The sequence below is a fragment of the Hordeum vulgare genome, chromosome 3H, assembly GCF_904849725.1.
Source record: "Hordeum vulgare subsp. vulgare chromosome 3H, MorexV3_pseudomolecules_assembly, whole genome shotgun sequence".
Taxonomy (NCBI): Eukaryota; Viridiplantae; Streptophyta; class Magnoliopsida; order Poales; family Poaceae; genus Hordeum; species Hordeum vulgare.
This window is the reverse complement of record NC_058520.1, coordinates 485,105,293-485,114,830: the sequence shown is the minus strand read 5'-3', so window position 1 is coordinate 485,114,830 and position 9,538 is coordinate 485,105,293.

Genomic DNA, 9,538 nt, shown 5'->3' with positions numbered 1-9,538 from the left:
TCATGTTATCTTGCTTAAGGTGTTACTCTGTTCTGATGAACTCAATACACTAGATGCATGCTGGATAGCGGTCAACGTATGGAGTAATAGTAGTAGATGCAGAAAGTATCTGTCTACTTGTTTTGGACGTGATGCCTATATGTATGATCATTGCCATAGATAACGTCATGACTTTGTGCGGTTCTATCAATTGCTCGACAGTAATTCATTCACCCACCGTCTACTTGCTTTCATGAGAGAAGCCACTAGTGAACACTACGACCCCTGGGTCTATTCAAAATTATCATCTCAGCTTTTACTTTTACTTTGCCTTGTTTAATTTTTGCTTTCAGTTCTCACTTTGCAAACAATCTATAATGGATTGACAACCCCTTCATAGCGTCGGGTGCAAGCTCTTTGTGTTTGTGCAGGTACTTGTGACTTGACGCGATCCTCCTACTTGATTGATACCTTGGTTCTCAAACTGAGGGAAATACTTACCGCCACTATCCTACATCACCCTTTCCTCTTCAAGGGAACACCAAGCAAGGCTCCAAGGCCGCGGGGGAATCCTTTGCGTATTTGCCAAGGAAATCCCTATAGGCATAGCCAGCAGCAGTGGGTTATCAAGATCAACAGCAGGTTCAATCTCCACATCATTATCATTACTAGGTTGAGCATCAACATGAACACCATTATCAATATTATCACTAGGCTCATGTTCATCACCAGATTGTGTTTCGGCATCAGAAATAGAAACATCATTTGGATTTTTAGGTGTAACAACAACAGGTTTACTAGCATGCAAGTTCCTATCATCTTTCTTTTTCTTCATATTACCAGGATGACTAGGTGCATCAGTATTAACTCCTTGAGAATCTTGTTCAATTCTTTTAGGATGACCCTCATGATACAAAGGTTCCTGAGTCATTCTACCACCTCTAGTAACAACTCTAACAGAATTATCATTCAATTCATTAAGCAAGTCATTTTGAGCCTTAAGTACTTGTTCTACTTGAGTAGTGACCCTAGAAGCCTGTTTACCAATAAGCTTAAGATCATTAACATTTCTATCCACACAAGCACTTATATGACTAATCATATGAGCATTTTGTTTCAGTTGTCTGCTAACATAATCATTAAAACTTTGTTGTTTGGCAACAAAGTTATCAAATTCATCTAAGCATAAGCTAGCAGGTTTATCATAAGGAATATCACTCTCATTGAGTCTACGAAGAAAATTTACCTCTACTACCTGTGTTAGGTTATCAAGACCATGTATTTCTTCAATAGGTGGTAGATTCTTAACATCTTGAGATTTAATACCTTTCTCTTGCATTAATTTCTTGGCTTCTTGCATATCTTCAGGACTGAGGAATAGAATACCTCTTTTCTTCGGAGTTGGCTTCGTAGGTGGTTCGGGAATAGTCCAAGCATTATCATTGCTCAAGATATTATTCAATAGAATTTCAGCTTGTTCCACAGTTCGTTCCCTCAAAACACAACCAACACAACTATCTAGGTGGTCCATCGAAGCATCGGTTAGTCCATTATAAAAGATATCAAGTATTTCATTTTTCTTAAGAGGGTGATCAGGCAAAGCATTAAGTAACTAGACAAGCGTCCCCAAGCTTGTGTGAGACTCTCTTCTTCAATTTGCACAAAGATATATATATCCTACAAGGCAGCTTGTTTCTTATGGGCAGGAAAATATTTCTCAGAGAAGTAGTATATCATATCCTAGGGACTATGCACACAACCAGGAGCAAGAGAAGTAAACCAAGTTTTAGCATCACCCTTTAGTGAGAAAGGAAACAACTTAAGGGTATAGTAATAGCGAAATTTTTCCTCATTAGTGAATAGGGTGGCTATATCATTCAGTTTAGTAAGATGTGCTACAACAGTTTCAGATTCATAACCATGAAAAGGATCATATTCAACCAAAGTGATTAACTCAGGATCGACAGAGAATTCATAATCCTTATCAGTAACAAAGATGGGTGAAGTAGCAAACTTAGGATCATATTTCATTCTAGCATTCAGAGATTTTTTTTCCACTTGCGTAATAAATTCTCAAGATCATAGCTATCCTTACAAGCAAGAAAGTATTCAGCTACCTCTCCCTCCATAACATAACCCTTAGGTATATTAGGCAATTCATATCTAGGGGAGCTAGGTCTAACAGGTGTCACAGCAGGTTCAACTTCAATAATTTCATCAGTTTCAGAAGTATCATCAGATTCAGCAGTAACTCTAGCAATTTGTGCATCAAGAAATTCACCCAGTGGCATATCATTATCAAGCAAAGCATCATCATAAGCATCATGGATAGTAGAAGTAGCATCATCAAGCATGTGCGACATATCAGAATTACTAGTAGGTGGTGGTGTCGCAAATTTACTCATAACAGAAGGTGAATCAAGTGCAGAGCTAGATGGCAGTTCCTTACATGTCCTAGTAGTTGAGGGCAAAACTTTAGTTTTTGGATCTCTCGGATTCCTCATAGTGATCAACAGATATAAATCCCAAGTGGCTCAGAGAATAGAGCTATGATCCCCCGCAACGGCGCCAGAAAAAGGTCTTGATAACCCACAAGTATAGGGGATCGCAACAGTTTTCGAGGGTAGAGTATTCGACCCAAATTTATTTATTCGACACAAGGGGAGCCAAAGAATACTCTCGAGTATTAGCAGTTGAGTTGTCAATTAAACCACACCTGAAAGACTTAGTATCTGCAGCAAAGTTTTAGTAGCAAAGTAGTATGATAGTAATGGTAGCAGCGGTAACAGTAGCAGTAGTAATTTGTATAGCAAGTGTGACAACAGTAGCGGTAAAGTAACTTAGCAAGGACCAGTATAGGAAAAGCTCGTAGGCATTGGATCGGTGATGGATAATTATGTCGTATGGCATTGATCATGTAACAGTTATAACAAAGGGTGATATGTAACTAGCTCCAGTTCGTCAATGTAATGTAGGCATGTATTCCGTATTTAGTCATACGTGCTTATGGAGAAGAACTTGCATGACATCTTTTGTCCTACCCTGCCGTGGCAGCGGGATCCTAATAGAAACTAAGGGATATTAAGTACTCCTTTTAATAGAGAACCGGATCAAAGCATTAGCACATGGTGAATACATGGGATCCTCATACTATGGTCTTCTCCGGGAGAGGTTCCGGCTATTGTCACTCCGGGGTTGCCGGGTCATAACACATAGTAGGTGACTACAACTTGCAAGATAGGATCAAGAACACACATATATTGATGAAAACATAATAGGTTCAGATCTTAAATCATGGCACTCGGGCTCTAGTGACAAGAATTAAGCATAGCAAAGTAGTAGCAACATCAATCTTAGAACATAGTGGATACTAGTGATCAAACCCCATCAAAACTAACTTGATTACATGATAGATCTCATCCAACCCATCACCGTCCAGCAAGCCTATGATAAGATTACTCACGAACGATGGAGAGCATCATGGAATTGGCGATGGAGGATGGTTGATGATGACGACGTCATCGATTTCCCCTCTCCGGAGCCTAGAACGGACTCCAGATCTGCCATCCCGAGGAAGAACAGGCGGTGGCGGCGGCTCCGTATCGTGAAACGCGATTAAATCTTCTCTCCCATTTGTTCTGGGCGAGAGAGGTCATATGGAGTTGGAGATGAAGTCGGAGGAGCTACGTGGGCCCCACGAGCCTGCTAGGCGCGCCCTAGGGGGGCGCGTGCAGGGCTCGTGGCCCACTGGCAGCGTATCTTCAGTTGATTCTTTCTCTGATATTTTTTATATATTCCATAAAAAATCATCGTAAGTTTCCAAGTCATTCCGAGAACTTTTATTTCTGCACAAAAACAACACCATGGCAGTTCTGCGGAAAACAGCGACAGTCCGGGTTAGTTTCATTCAAATCATGCAAATTAGAGTCCAAGACAAGGGCAAAAGAGTTCGGAAAAGTAGATACGTTGGAGACGTATCAATGAGTTCGATCTTGCGGTACTCAATCTTAGTGATAGAAAGAGACATGACACATGTATCATTGCTATCAAGGATAAAATGATGGGGTCTATTCCTACATGAATAGATCTTGTCTACATCATGTCATTGTTCTTAGGGAATTACTCCATTTCTCCATCAACTCAGTACACTATATGCATGTGGGATAGCGGTCAATGTGTGGAGTAATAGAACTAGATGCACGCAGAAGTCGGTCTACTTGAATTTGATGTGATTCCTATATACATGATCATTGTCTTGAATATCGTCATAATTATTTGCTCTTCTATCAATTGCCCAACAATAATTTGTCTACACACCGTTTGCTATTTTCTCAAGGGAAGCCACTAGTGAAACCTATGACCCCCGAGTCTACTTCATATCATCTATTTGCAATCTCCACTTTGCTATTCACGTTTCCATCTTATTTGATTTTTTATTTTCAGATCTATATCATCAAAAAACCCAAAAATACATTGTTGCGTTTTATTTGCTATAACACTTATTTGCATCTATCAATCTATCCTTACTTTACCCACGAGGGATTGACAACCCGTCCACAAGTTGGGTTGTGAGGATTTGCTATTTGTGTGCGGGTGCTGCTTTAATAGTCTTGTGGATCTTCCTACTGGATTGATACCTTGTTTTTATAACTGAGGAAATACTTGCTATCAATGTGCTACATCGCCCTTCAAGCTTGGAGGGAAACCAACGCAATCAATGTGGAGTCAGGCGCCCCCAAGCCGCGTCGTGTTGGCTAGTGGGTCCCTCGTGAGGCCCACAACCTTCTTCCGATGCTCGTTGGTCTTCTTTTGGTCCAGAAAAAATCAACGAAAATTTTCAGGGCAATTGGACTTCGTTTGGTATGGAAAGTCTGAAAAGTGAAAAACATGCAGAAAACAACAACTCGCACTCGACACTGGTTCAATAGGTTAGTGCTAAAAAATAATAAATAATGGAAAATAAATACCCCAAAAGTATTCTAGAATGATAATATATCAGGATGTAACAATAAAAAATTAAAGATACATTGGAGACGTATGAGAAATCCCCAAGCTTAGGATTTTGCTGCTCCTCATTCCTTTGTCCATCGGGATGATAGCCAAAACTTGAAAACTTCGATCACATAAAACTCAAGAAAACTTCGTGAGATCCGTTAGTATAAGCAACATATAAAATACTTTCACATATTATTATGTGACACCCCAAGACCGACGCTCCACAAGATTCCCCTCTTATTCCATTGCCGCCGTGTGATTAGATTGTGTGTCACATTCATAATCACATCATGTGCATTGCATCGGCACTCCGTTTCCGCCAGTTTTCAAAATTTGCATCCGTTATTAGTTGTCGGTTCTCTCGGTGTTCGTCGTTTACCGTTTCGAGACCAACCACACAAGCACGTGCACGCGGCATTGATAGAATATTGTTTTTAAAGTGTCAGAAAAATATTCTAGGATTGGGTTAAGACTTGTTGTGCGGTCTTATTTAACTTAGGTAGGCCGCCTTCCAATTTTCGTCGCGATCGGAGTTCGTTTGATACCCGAACGGTCGACCGTAGCGGCACAGTCATCGGATTATCATCAGACATTTTTCGGTGTTTTAAAATATTGTGCCGAGGCGCAAACTCATCTCTTCTCTCACCCCATTATGGTTACACAGCCCAGCCTAGCCCATCCCCGCGTTCGGGGTCGTTCGATCACGATCATGTGGTTGAAATCGGATGCCAAATCCCCCTAACCTAGCCCCTTGCCCTATTTATACATCTCCCCCTAACCCTAGCCTTGTTTTTCGTGCCCCCCAACAGCCAGCCGCCACTCTCACCTCCTCCTCTCTCCTCAGCAACTAGGGGCCTGCCAGGACCATCTGAGGCCCGCCCCGGGCCCGGACAGAGCGGCCGCCGCTAGCCGAGGAGCCTCGCAGCCCCGAGCTCCCCTTACTGCCCGACCAGCCCCGTCGCCAGATGCCCCGCCTTCAGCCGCCGCCAACCACCGGTGCCCCGCCTTCTCCGCCGCCAGCGGATCTAAACCTGCCGCACCGGAACTCCGAGTCCTCCTAGCCGTCCCGTCGCTCGGAGCCCGCTGCCAATCGCCGCCTCGCCTGGAGCTTCCCCATGGACGTCCCACACTTTCCCAACCGAAGCTCCGCCCGCCAACGTCAGTCGCCACCTCCCCTCGTAGGACCTAGCCAACTCATCGGAGATCCGCTGGAGCAGGCCAGCCGCCGTACCATGTCGTTCCCGCAGCTGTGCCAACGCCCTGCTTCGCCGTGTCGCCTCCCCCACACCCAATCCAGACCGGGAGTCAGATCCGGTCGAGGATCCCTTGCTGCTGGTCCTGACGCTAGCCCTGCATGGGCCGACCCGCCTCTAGCCTCGCCTCCCGTGGGCAGGCCCAGCTCGCTCCCTCCGCGTCGGGCCGCTTTGCCCTCCCTCGACCAGCTCCCTCGGCCCAGCTCCAGCACGCTGATACGTCTCCATCGTATCTAGTTTTCCAAACTCTTTTGCCTTGTTTTGGACTCTAATTTGCATGATTTGAATGGAACTAACCCGAACTGACGCTGTTTTCAGCAGAATTGCCATGGTGTTGTTTTTGTGCAGAAATGAAAGTTCTCGGAACGTCCTGAAAATTTACGGAGAATTTTTCTGGAAAATATGAAAAATACATGCGCATAGATCCACCAGAGGGGATGGGCCAGTGGGCCACAAGCCCTGTTGCCGCGGCCTCCCCCCTGGCCGCGACAACCAAGCTTGTGGGGCCCACGTGGCTCTGCCGCCCCCAACTCCAGCTCTATAAATTCACTTTCGCCCAGAAAAAAATGAGAAGAGAAGATTTCATCGCGTTTGCGATACGGAGGCGCCGCCACATCCTGTTCTTCATCTGGAGGAGAGATCTGGAGTCCATTTTGGGCTCCGGAGAGGGGAAATCGTCGCCATCGTCATCATCAACCTTCTGCCCTCTCCAATTCCATGAAGCTCTTCATCGTTCGTGAGTAATCTATTCGTAGGCTCGCTGGACGGTGATGAGTAGGATGAGATCTATCATTTAATCGAGTTAGTTTTGACGGGGATTGATCCCTAGTATCCACTATGTTCTGAGATTGATGTTACTACTACTTTGCCATGCTTAATGCTTGTCACTAGGGCCGAGTGCCATGATTTCAGATATGAAATTAGTATGTTGTCACCAATATATGTGTGTTTTAGATCCAATCTTGCAAGTTGTAGTTACCTACTATGTGTTATGACCTGACAACCCCAGAGTGACAATAACCGGAACCACTCCCGATGATGACCATAGTTTGAGGAGTTCATGTGTTCACCAAGTGCTAATGCGTTGGTCCGATTCTTTATTAAAAGGAGAACCTTAATATCCCGTAGTATCCTTTTGGATCCCGCTGCCATGGGAGGGATGGACAATAGATGTCATGCAAGTTCTTTTCCCTAAGCACGTATGCCTACACACGGAATGCATGCCTACATCACATTGACGAACGGGAGCTAGCCACATATCTCTCCGTGTTATAACTGTTGCAGGATGAATGTCATCCAAATGAATCACCGACCCATTGCCTACGAGTTTGTCCCACTGCTGCTGTTACTTGTTTTGCTCTGCTGCTGTTACTGCTGTTACTTGTTTTGCTGTGCTATTGTTACTTGCTACTGCTGTCACTGGTGCTGTTCCTTGCCACTGCTGTTACTCGTTACACTGCTGCTACCTGCTACAATACTTGTTTGCTCAGCGTCGACGGGAAAAGACTATTTCCGTCTACGGGCAACTTCTGGCGCCATTGATACGACAGTTAGGAATAGTCTGCCGTCAACAGATCGTTTCTGACACCATTGTTATCATCCTGCTTTGCTGCTGATACTTTGCTTGCAGATACTAATCTTTCAGGTGTGGTTGAATCTGACACATTCAGCTGCTAATACTCGAGAGTATCCTCTCACCTCGTGCGTGGCGAATCAACAAATTGGGTCGAATACTCTACCATCGAAAACTGCCGCGAACCGACGCGCTGGTGGGCCATTGCAAGAAAACGGCTAATTGTTGAGCAACTGGGAGCAGTTCTGGCTCTGTTGTCGCGAAGGCATCAAGTCAGGGACTCGTCAACAACATTCTTCTAGTGTCGTTGTCGGGGACTACCGTTAGCACGCGCCAAGGCCCAACCTCCTCCACCAGGCCGAAAGGCCCAAGGTGAGCCATCCCCTCGCCTATCCCTTGAACCGAGCAGTGTTTAATTTAGATGCACCCATGCATTGTTTTGTGCCGTAACATATTTGGCCGAGTGCATCGTTTCGGCCCGTTTAGTATTTTTTTAGGTCGTGCATTTTTTTCAGAAAAAGGTTTTGTTTTTCAATTGTTTGTATCTTTTAAATCGTGTGTCGGATCACGACGAGTTATATATGTAAAACATGTAGAATTTTGCGTTGATTAATATTTGCCAACTCTCATGCATGTTTAAGGCTGTTTAGCATGCTGTTTGCATCGGTTTGCATGTCGACGTGTTAAAAATGGTTTAGGTCGTAGTTATTTAATCGTAGCTTCGTTGGAGATGAGCCATATATGTAAATGGACCAGAACAACGAGTAGAATCACGTGCACCACTCTTTTTTTCCATTTAACAAACATAAAATGTGATTAGGACAAATTTGGACAGAATTAGAATGTAACACATGGGGTCGTTTCGGAGATGCTATATGTCGTTTCCGGCTGCGCTTCACCCCTTGCCATGTTTAACAACATCTAATATTTTCGTGTAAATAAATGGGAGTGAACTAAATAATTAAACGTGAAGTTCCGTCAATATGCAACTCGTTGCATATTGAGCTTCACTTAATGTGTAGCGTTTGACTGTGTGAATTGCCATGCCCTGCCTTGCATAGTTGAACTGATCATGCATCATATTAGGGTGTGCATCTTATTGTGCATGTGTCGTGGTGAATATCGTGTGTTGATTCTTGTTTCCGGTTTGCTTCGTCTCGGTAGAGTTCCGCAAGCGTGTCGGAATGTGAGGACCCGTTCGACTATGTCGGTTCGTCTGCTTCACGGAGTCGTTCTTATATCAAGTGAGATCTCAGGCAAGATGATCATTTCCCTAGATACCATTACTATCAATGCCATGCTAGTTGTCTCATTTCTTTTGATATGTCTCGTTGCCTACTACCTGTTAAATATCAGCCTCTCAACATTGCCATGAAACCTTCAACCACTACGTGAGGATTGATCTCTTGTAACACGTTGATGTGTTACTATATCTTAGGTATTGTGTTACTATGGCGCGTAGTAACACATTTTTGTTGGTGTTCCTGTAGGCTATGTTACTAAGTGGTATCTATTGTAGCACATAAGAATTGTCCCTATATGTATTTAAAGGTGTTACAATTGTATTTTTGCAACACAACCCATATGTGTTACCGCCGGCCCTGGTAACACACTTATATAACTATAGGCACACACTTTGTAACATGCTTTTCCTGGTGTAGCAACATGGTTAGTAACACGTTGTAAGGAAAATTGCAACACAATTATTCATGATTGGCAGCAACTACACTAGGCCTTT